Here is an 11070-nt window from a genome sequence, read left to right on the forward strand (position 1 = left end):
GAAGTGTAAGAAGTACTCAGAAAAAATACCTGATGTCAGTCGCCCTGGAAAAGTATAGCTACAGCGTGTCATAGCAGTGAAGTGTCGTGCTAAAGCCGCCGTGTTTTCCAAAAAAAATTCTCCGTAGTTGTAGCTTGCACCGTAACCGAATAATTAGCAATAAAGAATCCCTTGGAATATCACCAAGTCGATTGCACACAAGAGCAGCTTGAAAATATTGAGCAAATCGACAATCGATGATTCACTCGAAGGTACGGAGCAAATTTGAGCGGCCAATAATCGGGTTTGCATTGTATGCAATACACCAATTAATGAAATTCGCAGCCGACAAGAAGCGTGAACAGGCGAATCAGTGTGGAGTTATTTCTGATGGGGCTTGCATCATATGCAAGAAGCCAAAACGGAAAAAGTTTCGACCAATTGATGGTTTGTCGAGACGTCCAAAAGTTATGTGCTGCTCGGACTGCTGAGAATGTCGCAATCAATCAGCAACTTGTGTTGATGGTGGCCACCGAATCGGAGAAGAAAGAAGTGGTGAAAAGAAGGCTTGTCGAGCAAGGTAAAACCTGGTTTTTCTGTGGGAAGGGCCACTATGATGGCCGAGACCAAATTGAATGGCCAATGGCCTTCAAAGGCCCTTTTAAGTTTGAAATACTCACTGTATAAGCGCAGGTAGCGAGGTCGATGACGACGAGGGTGAAGTTGGGCACCGTGTGCCTTGCACAAGCCGGCTACGACCGAGAAGAAGTTGCGCAAAACCTTGTAGCCTGAGGGTGCCCTTTTGCACCATAGGCCCGCGTCCAAAACAGGAAACTCTGCCCGTTTTGGCAAGTGGCCCGGCAAAATTTGGAAAAGTTTTTTAAAAGCAGTGGTTCTCACAAAAAGGGGCCTGTTTTTAGGGGCCAATGATGACCACGCGTAGAGAGAGAGTGGAGGAGAGTCCCAAGCTCCGATACCAGTGTAAGAAACTAGGCAACTAGGCTCTGGTAGATCCTCCTCCCAACCTCCCTTTATAGGGTGGGCTCCTAGCCCCTTGTCCTAGATGGATTCCCTGTCCACATTACCTAGCGTGCCCGTGGCCGTAGTCCTTGCCTAGCCTAGTTCTTAGGGTACAGGACCCGTGTCCTGACACCACCCCTCTTCTCTCTTTCTAGCTTCTGCATGGCATTATCATCGTCTGAATGGCATGCCCAAATCCTTATGAGTTGCCCTCCTATAAGACAGTACAACGTTGATTATTAACAAGCCCCTCAACCTACTCACGTTGCCCTCTTGCAGTGCTATTTTCAGACCACCGATCAGCTGTCCGACCCTCTTGGTGGCCTCCTTCCCTAGGCTCCGCCTTGATTCCACTTTGACTAGTCCCCTTCACCACCTTTTGAATATGCCACAAGGAAAAACCATGCCACAATATCTTCATGTTGGGCACCTATGAAGAACCTGCTTGTAGCCATAGCCCTATACCACATGAGGCGTAAAGGAATTTGTACACTGAAGGTTTGGAGTTCGATCCTCTATGGGGGGCACCAAAATGCCGACAAGAAAAAAGGGTAGAACAAAATACTGCATGTTAATAGCTCCCCCATATCGTTAAGCATTCGCATATATTGTAGAGCTCGAGCATTCCTATCACTCTATGGATATTGTTCGCATCTCCTGGATGTAAGTAAGGGTTTTTGAGCCAAACAAAAACATAAATCACCAAAGAAACTAGATACAATGATGGCATCTACCATATGCGAGCTTTTGGAGCACCCTTGCGTCCTCTTCTTGAGCCCTGCACTCGATTGGCCTTTCCTCTTTCTCTTTACTTACACCTTGAACATGAGACCTTCCCTTCCACTTGATCTGTCTGCGTTGACTACCCCAACATGTTGCACTGTCAACTCTACCTCTTCTCTTCCTTGCTAGTGTTGTATTGGATGCCTCAGATGGCCTTGATAACCAGGTGATGAGGATGACGAGTAGCAGCCCCTGTTTAGTATGGCCACCCTTGCCTGCTCTCTTGTCTGAGCGACCCGAACTCTGAATGGCATCCTCCTGGTGCTCTTACAAAATCCTAGCCACCCCTCTCTTATCAACTCTCTTTGTTTGCGGCCACCGACCATGGGCAGACCACCCTCCACCTTGCAACTCTCTGCTCTCCTCGACGGAACCGAGTGGTCCTTTTTCTCTATATTCGACCTAGCGGCTCTCCTCAGCTTCTGACTCTCCCCTCTTGTCGCTATGACCGACCACCCCTCTTCTCTCTTTCCAGCTTTTGCATGGCATTATTATCGCCCAAATGGCATGCCCAAATCCTTATGAGTTGCCCTCCTCTAAGGCAGTACAACTTTGATTTCCAACAAACCCCTCAACCTCCTCATGTTGCCCTCTTGCAATGCTATATTGAGAGCACGGATTGGTTGTCCGGCCTTGATTCTACCTTGACTAGTCCCCTTCACCACCTTTTGAATATGCCCTCAAAAGCATGAGCTCCCCTTCTCTGTTCTCTCGAGTTCGACTTCTCATAATGGTAGCTCGGACTGGCGCCCTTCATCCTCCATGAAGCTCCCTGTAGCTAAATGCCGTGCATGGCCTAAATTGAAATCATTAAGGTTCCATAGAGCACCTGCCACACTCTGAATGATGAGCTCCAACTTCAAAGTCTCTTGGTGTTGGTTGCGCTACGTCTTGTGCACTACCCAATTGTTGAAGTGACCAGCCCCTTCTATTGCCCTAGCCTGTCAATTTTTGATGGCGCTACTATGTACTCTCTACTCCCCCAGTCTGCAGAGACCTCCCCTCTTCACTACCTCAAGCTGGCCTTCCCCCTCGCTTTCCCTTCTTAGGTGGCCACACACCAACCTTGCACCAAACGAACCATCAATGACTTTGCCATAAACTCGCATGTGCATCATAAAATTTCCTTCTTTGTTATCCCTTGCACAAAAACCTATATTCGGGGCAACATAGGTCCTATGGCGCTCGAAAGGCTTGAAAACATTTGTAGCATCATGATGAGTAACAAAAGTAGCCCCGAAAAGGCATTGGAAAGCATACATCCCTACAAAATGGCATACAAATCCCTTAAACACATTGGAGGCATGTGCACAAGCATCATCTTTCAGTGAAGCACCCATAATTTTCTCTGGAGGCATTTCTTCATCAAGAAAACGATTAAAAAACTCAAAAGTTACATCTTCCAGCTTCTGGCATGCTAGTATCAAAGGAAAAAGAGAAGGATACACCATCACCTGCTTGAGGCATGAGGTTATCAAAAGAACCAATATCATCAACTGCACCATCAAATAAACCCCCAACTTGTACCACTTATTCACATACATTCTCCTCATCACAAAAATTCATAACCTCTTCAACTGAAGCATTCTCACTCTTCCCTGCCACCGGTTGCCCACACTCCTCATGGGAGGCAAGGCCTTGCCCTCCCTCTTGTATGACTTAAGATCCAAGTATCCTCATACACCACATTATACATATTTTTTGAAACAATTAAACCATTTTCCTCGTCATGCATAACTTCCATGTCATTTCCACCTGATGATAGGTCACAAATGCTCTTTGTCTCACTGTCATTCACTTCAAACTCGGCTTTGACTTGCAAGGCTCTCTAATTTTGATGAATTGCCTCCTTGTCTTTAAGCTCGGCAACAACAAAAGACCTTAACTCGTCATCAAAGCTCTCCCCACCATCACTGCATGAAGATGTAAATTCTTCGTTACTCTCAAAACCCTCACCATCAAGTGTCACTACTCCACTATGCATATCAACTTACCAAGCCCATCATGGGGAAAGCATACCTGAGATGCCGAGGTCTCCAAGCTCTCCCAATACTGTGCCTGAAGATCTCTCTAAGACTCAATGAGTTGAGAACCATTCTCAATGGAACAAAACCACTTGGGAGGATCAAAGAAAGCTAGAAAAAGAGCCCTTTTCATTCTTTGCCAACTCCATTGTTTTTCCTCAGTTAGCATGGATGGAATAAAGGTAGCATGCATCATAAAGAAGCCCTTGCCATGCATAATCGGCTTGCAACCCGTCATCATAAAGCTCCAATTGAGCAAAATTGTTCTCCACAAGGAAAAACCATGCCTCGTGCTGGGCACCTGTGAAGAACCTGCTTGTAGCCATAGCCCTATCAGACCACATATAGCGTAAAGGAAATTGTAAAATGAGGGCTGGAGATCGATCCATTGTGGGGGGCACCAAAACACTGAGAAGAAAAAAGGGTAGAACAAAATACTACCTCTTAATAGCTCGCCCACATCGTTAAGCATTCACATAAATTGTAGAGCTTGAGCATTCCTATCACTCTAAGGATCTTGTTGGCATCGATTGTAAAATTATGCCAAGCGTGCGTAGCACTTGAACTTAAGCATAAGGGAAAAAGGGTTTAAGGCTTTAAGGCTGGGGTTAGGTTAAGGGTTGAGAGAGGTTGACCAAACGCGTTTCACTCCGTGAGGAGCTCATCAGTGGTAGGAGGTGGTAGTAGGTTTAAAAGGGAGTTCAAAAGAGGGAGGGGGAGTTTATATAGGAGGTGGGTTGGGGAATGCCAAGGTGGGGGGGGGGGGGGGGGGGGGGGGGGGGGGGCAAAAGTTTGTTTGGGAAATAGTGTCAAAAGTGGTTTGTAATTTAGAAGATTTGTAGAGAGGTTAAGGGGAAGGGGGTGAGGGCATAGGCTAGTATTAAGGGAGAGGCCTCCCCCCCACAAAAGAAGGGGAAACCGGGTAGGGGGGATCGAGAAAAAATATGTGGGAATTTTTTTATTTTTTTTTGAGGGTAAAATCTATTACCGTTGATGTTGAAGGTAGCTTGGTTTGATTGTATTGCAAGTGAGCAAGTGAGAGAGGGGGAGACCGTTAAGTGAAAGGCAGTGTGGCTTTTCAAGGGTTCTAGTGTATTGCAACTAGAGCGAAGGGGAGTGAGGGGAGGCTGCGGTGGAGTGGGCAAAATTTATTACCGTTTATCTTGTATTGCAAGTGAGCAAGTGAAAGAGTGGGAGACCGTTAAGTTAAAGGCAGTGTGGTTTTTCAAGGGTTCAAGTGTATTGCAGGTAGAGCAAAGTAGAGTAAGGGGAGACTACGAGGGTGTGGGTTAGCATGTGTAATATAGGGAGATGGGGGGTTTGAGAGAGAGAGAGAGAGAGAGAGAGAGAGAGAGAGAGAGAGAGAGAGAGAGAGGTAGGACAATATTACCATATCACAATGTTTGGGCAAAAAACACTTATAGTGCAATGCAGGTAGGTGGTAAGCGGTTATCTTACATCAAGATGTTATAGCAGAAAACTTTTAATGGTAAAGGGTAGAGGGTAGTTGGTGGTATGGGGGTTTTCTTTACATCATGAGATCAACGCAAAGAAGGGAGCACAATGAACCGAGGTATGTCAAGGTTCCTTGTCGAGGGAGGCTCAAAAAATACCAGGAGAAAGGGGGAGAGGAAAAGGCCAAGAAGGGGTTGCCCAAGTATGTGAAATCTTTGGGCGTATTCCTGCAAAACACAAAAATGGGTGTTAGGGTAGGGTAAAATATAAAGGGAAAGAGATGCTCTTCAATGCGGTTTTAAGGCTCAGTTAGGATAGAGCTTAAATTAGGGCCATTATTCCAACAAAGGGTGGGTTTGTCGAGATGTGCAAGGGAGGGGGAAAGGCTGCATGATGCTAGCTGGAGAGGTTTTCCAATGGTTCGGGGAGGATTGAGTTTTCGAGTTTCTGGTGAGAAAGGAAGTTTAAAGATAATGGGGAGAACTTTTTTGATTTTTGGAATTTTGCTTAAAAGAGAAGGTATCTCCTGGTAAGAGATTGAGCAAAAGACTTTAATCAAAAACCCTCTAGGATATCCCTTGCAAAGGAGCCCTTGGAAGAAGAGTTTTCTTAGGCTTGAGAAGCCCTTTGAGGTGATCTCTCTAATGATATATCGTCTGAGTTCTGCTTTTATAAAAGCCAACTTTTGGTGGAGAGGGTGCCAAGAGATCCAAGGTATGTATTGGTAAGAGTTTAGTATTTCACCAAAGAAACTACATACAATGATAGCATCTACCATATGCGAGCTTTTGGAGCACCCTTGCATCCTCTTCTTGAGCCCTCCCTTCATCTTTCTATTTACTTACACCTTGAACATAAGACCTTCCCTTCCACTTGATATGTCTACGTTGACTACCCATGATGTTGCATAGTCAACTCTACCTCTTCTCTTCCTTGCTAGTGTTATATTGGATGCCTTAGATGGCCTTGATAACCAGGTGATGAGGATGATGAGTAGCATACCCTGTTTAGTAAGGCCACCCTCGCCTCCTCTCTTGTTGAGTGGCTCCAACTCTGAATGGCATCCTCTTAGTGCTCTTACAAAATTCTGGCCACCCCTCTCCCCGACCATGGGCAGACCATTATCCACCTTGCATCTCTCCGCTCTCCTCGACGGCACCGAGCGGTCCTTTTCCTCTATATTCAACCCCGTGGCTCTCCTCAGCTTACAACTCTGCCCTCCTATATATGTGACCGGCCACCCCTCTTCTCTATTTTCAGCTTCTGCATGGAATTATCATTGCCTTAATGGAATGCCATACTCCTTATGAATTGCCCTCCTATAAGGCAGTACAGCTTTGATTTCCAACAAACCCCTTAACCTCCTCATGTTTCCCTCTTGCAGTTCTATATTGAGAGCACCGATCGGCTGTTCGGCCAGCTCGGTGGCCTCCTTCCCTAGGATCGTCCTTGATTCTCCCTTGACTAGTCCCCTTCACCACCTTTTGAATACGCCCTTAAAAGCATGAGCACCCCTTCTCTGTTCTCTCCAGTTCAGCTTCTCATAATGGTAGCCCGGACTGGCGCACTTCACCCTCCATGAAGCTCCCTGTAGCTAAATGCCGTGCATGGTCTAAATTGAAATCATTAAGGTTCCATAGAGAACCTGCCACACTGTCAATGATGAGCTCCGACTTCAAATTCTCTTTGTGTTGGCTGCACCACACCTTGTGCACTACAAATTGTTGAAGTGACCAGCCCCTTCTATTGGCCTAGCCTGTCACTTTTTGATGGCGCTCCCCTACTCTGTAGAGACCTCCCCTCTTCAATACCTCATTCTGGCCTTCTCCCCTGCTTTCCCTTCTTAGGTGGCGGCGTACTTGAATGGTACTCCTTCAAAAAAGACTGATTGCCCATAATGGGCAATCAATATTGCCCCCAAATTTAGCCATTTAGAGTTTGCTCTCACCCTGAGAAGGACCCTTGCCAACCTTAAAGTGCATGAATTCTTTGCAAACTTGGTCAAAATGGCGAGCTGTAGACCATAGCCAAGAGCACCCATCAAAAATTAGCATTTTCTAGCACTGTACAATCAACCATAGCACACTCAAAAGTGGAAAAAGCTAGCACACCATATATACATGGGTTGGCAAACTTCAAACTTCTATCAACGCCCATCCTCCTCTCAAGACTACGTCCTCATACAATGTGGTTGCATCAATTCATGCATTGTTCTTTTTGTTCTTCTTAAATTGACTAATAAGGTGTTTATCTTGGATGTTAAGGGGATCAAAACCTAGAAGAAAAGCTCACTCTTTTGGGAGGAAGTGGAAAAGATAAGGAAATCAAACTTTGGGATATCTAGGTGTAATGGAACTGATATTTTGATGAAGCATTGCAATGTTGATTTGAACTGTGGAATATGATCACTTGTTGGGTGTTGTGTGAGTTGATCAGTGACTATCATATGCAGGATGTCATAATAACTAATATCTAGTTCTCCTAAATGATTTTCTCATGTTAAACTGATCATTTAATATGAGGAAGTGCCAGGGGAGAGAAAGCTAGAATATTGGTAAGGCTGGCAGATGAGGCCACAGTAGGGATCCAAAGGAGGGAAAATAGGTGTTGGAGCTATATATGGCTCACTCTACTCAACTTGGTCTCACCTATATATTTGTATCTTGTCCTCAATATGAATCAATATTTTAGGAGCGTATATGGTGTGTCTCTTGTCTCGTCTCTCTCTCTTTCTCTCTATATCTCAACATGGTATCAGAGCGGTAACAATCACGCACCGATTCAATTCATGGTGACAAAATAGTATGTGTATGCGATTTGCACGTAAGATTCAAAATTTCTACAAATTTTATTTTTGAGCATTGATTCTTGTTAACTGTGGTTGTTTTGTGTTAAGAAGAATATGATTAGTGTTTTATGTGGAGTTTATTGCTAATCTATCTAATTGTTGATTATGTTTTCTTATTGATGACACCCTGAACTTCATCTCAATTTTTCGGGGTGTTCTACTCAAAATTTGGAGAAACGGGAAAAGCGCAATAACCAAAACTTGTTCGTCTCCTCAAACTCTTTGATTTGAGTTCTAGGTTTGCGTCAATCGGAGTTCGCAGCAGAAAGTTACGGTGTTTTTACTGCAATTGAGCTTGACGCAGCTTTCTTCGTCCTACTTCTTCATGAAGCGTCCGCAATCATTTTCCTTATTTTGGCGTTAACTTTTGCGAGAAGATTTAGCTTTTTGCTATTCGTATTGTGGACATCAATCTTGCGTCTCATGCCACTCTATTTTGAGGACTCTTTTATTATTAACGTCTACTTTACCCTGCCTTTTTTGGGTGACGTCTCTTATATGTTTGGACGTTCCTTGAGCATCCTTCTTACGTTTATCGTTGACAGAACGCAGTCCTTATATCTCTCTCATTCTCAATTGTGGCCTTCACCATATATGGTGTGCAGATTCTGCGATCTTATCCTATACGTCTTCTGGCAACAAGATATGGCTATGAATATTCTCGTCAACGGCTTTCCTTCTGGCCAGCGTTCTATTCCTCCTTTCCAAGGTCAAGTTTTTCCAGGCTAGACATCAAAGATGTTGTTAATTCTTGAAGGCGATGAACTCTCCAATGTTGTTCTTGGAAATCGTGTTTTTCCGCCTCAGCCTGTTGATATGGATAATGATAACGAGCTTATCACTGAAGGACCTATATTTGAAGATTGGAATGTTGCCTATATGGATTGGCAATGACGTGATAAAGCAACTCGTCGGTATATTCTTTTTGCTCTTACTGATTCCCTTTTGCTTGATATGTATGAACTGCCTACTTCCCATGACGTATGAAAGTATCTTATTGCAAACTTTCAAAAGAAATCTGTTACAGAAATACTTTATTTGAGAGGGTTTCTTAACAAGTTACAATATGAAGTTGGTACTGCCATGACGGGACATATTGAATCTTTCAAATCTATTATTAATCAACTTGCTGTTGTCGGTGATCCTATTCCACAAAAGCAACTGATTACACTTCTCCTTGATACGGCGAAGGACTCTTCTTATGATAACATTGTTACTATTCTCTCTAATAAATATGGTCTTGATTTTGACCAAGCATGCATGTCTTTAATTGAATACTCTCAACGTCAAGAACGTCGTAATGCTGATCATGATACAGCTATGATTTCACAAGAGGAGACTGAGTCACAACCGATGGAACGTGCTTTTTATGCTCGAAGATGTCCATTTCAGCGAGGAAACCGCAGAGGTGGCCGTCGCGGTAATATTTTCTCTCATCTCAAATTTCCTAATAAGCAATGTTCTTATGGAAACAGAAATGGCCATACTGAAGATGATTGATGGGCACGTCAATATGATAAAGAACACAATATTACCACAAAACAACCACATTTATCTAGAGACTCTTCTTCTTTTTGTTGTGAATATTGTGGACGATTTGATCATCCCACTCATATATGCTATAAGCGTCGATTCGACACAGATCGGAATAGAGAATATGCTACTGAACATTGAAACAACATTGTACCAGAAACAAGCTGCGTTCTATGTTCAGTTGCTCTAGAAAGAATACTTCATGTACGTAATGGATCACTTTTTATTGTCGATTTTGGTGCAATAGGAAATATGACATGTCAGTCTAAGTGGATCCATAACTATCATCCACTGCCAGTTCAACGTGTTGTTTATCTTGTTGATGATACTACTTGTCAAGTAAAGGGTATTGGAGACTTATATCTTGGTACCTTATCTTCTTCCACTCGAATTTTGCGAGGAGTATTACATGTACCAGATCTTCAACATAATCTTCTTTCAATTGCTAGAATTGTTGATCTTGGTCTGTTTGTTGCATTTGATCATACCAAATGCCAAATTGAGAAAGATGGACAAACTATAGCCACTGCTCCTCATAACGGTAATTTGTTTGAACTCTCTCTCAACGATGTTGTAGCAAATGTTGTCACTGCTCCAGGTGATCATGATTGCAAAGTATGGCATCACCGTTTTGTTCATGCTGATTTCTCAAAACTCCTTGATCTTCAACGTCGTGATCTTGTTCATGGCATGGATTAAATTCCCATTTCCATATGGGAATTTGTGAATTTTGTGCTCTTGGGAAACACAATCGTAAACCCTTTCCTCTTTCAAATATAGCTCATTCTCATGACATATTGGATCTTGTTCATACTCATATATGTGGACCTCTACCTTGTTCGAGATCACAATATGGCTACTTCATTACTTTCATTGATGATTTCTCAAGGTATACGGCTGTATTCCTACTTAGACAAATATCTGAAGCCTTATCTCTTTTCAAACAATTCCACAAGGCTGCGGAACTTCAAACTAGTAGTCGCCTTAAGAAGATTTGTAGTGACAATGGAGGCGAATATGTTTTTTGAGAGTTTGTGAGTTATTGTGCTGACAGTGACATTCATCATGAACACACTATTTCATATTCGCTTTAACAAAACGGTGTTGTTGAATGAAAGAATCGCACTATTCTCAGTACTGTAAGATGTATGCTGATTCATTATGGCTTATCTCGTGTTTTTTGGGTTGAAGCTACTTTGACAGCAGTATTTATTCAGAATCATCTTCCTACTATTGCACCCTCTGGTAAGATACCCATCACAGCATGGACACGTGACATTCTTTCTGTGTCTCATTTTCATGCTCCCAAAGAAACACGAACAAAACTTGATGCTCCTGGTCTTAAAGTTATTTTTATTGGATATTCTGACACTTCTAAAGGCTACAAATTCTATGACCCTTCCTCCAAGAAAGTAATTGTGAATCGTG

At 43.3% G+C, this 11070-nt stretch overlaps 1 pseudogene; it reads right to left on the bottom strand.

The window, feature by feature from the left end:
* Positions 1-2756: 2756 nt before the first annotated feature.
* LOC147433159 (uncharacterized) lies at positions 2757-4132 on the bottom strand (annotated as a pseudogene).
* Between the last annotated feature and the right edge of the window lie 6938 nt (positions 4133-11070).

This window comes from Adiantum capillus-veneris, chromosome 20 (genome assembly GCF_014529385.1).
Source record: "Adiantum capillus-veneris isolate H3 chromosome 20, ASM1452938v2, whole genome shotgun sequence".
Classification (NCBI taxonomy): Eukaryota; Viridiplantae; Streptophyta; class Polypodiopsida; order Polypodiales; family Pteridaceae; genus Adiantum; species Adiantum capillus-veneris.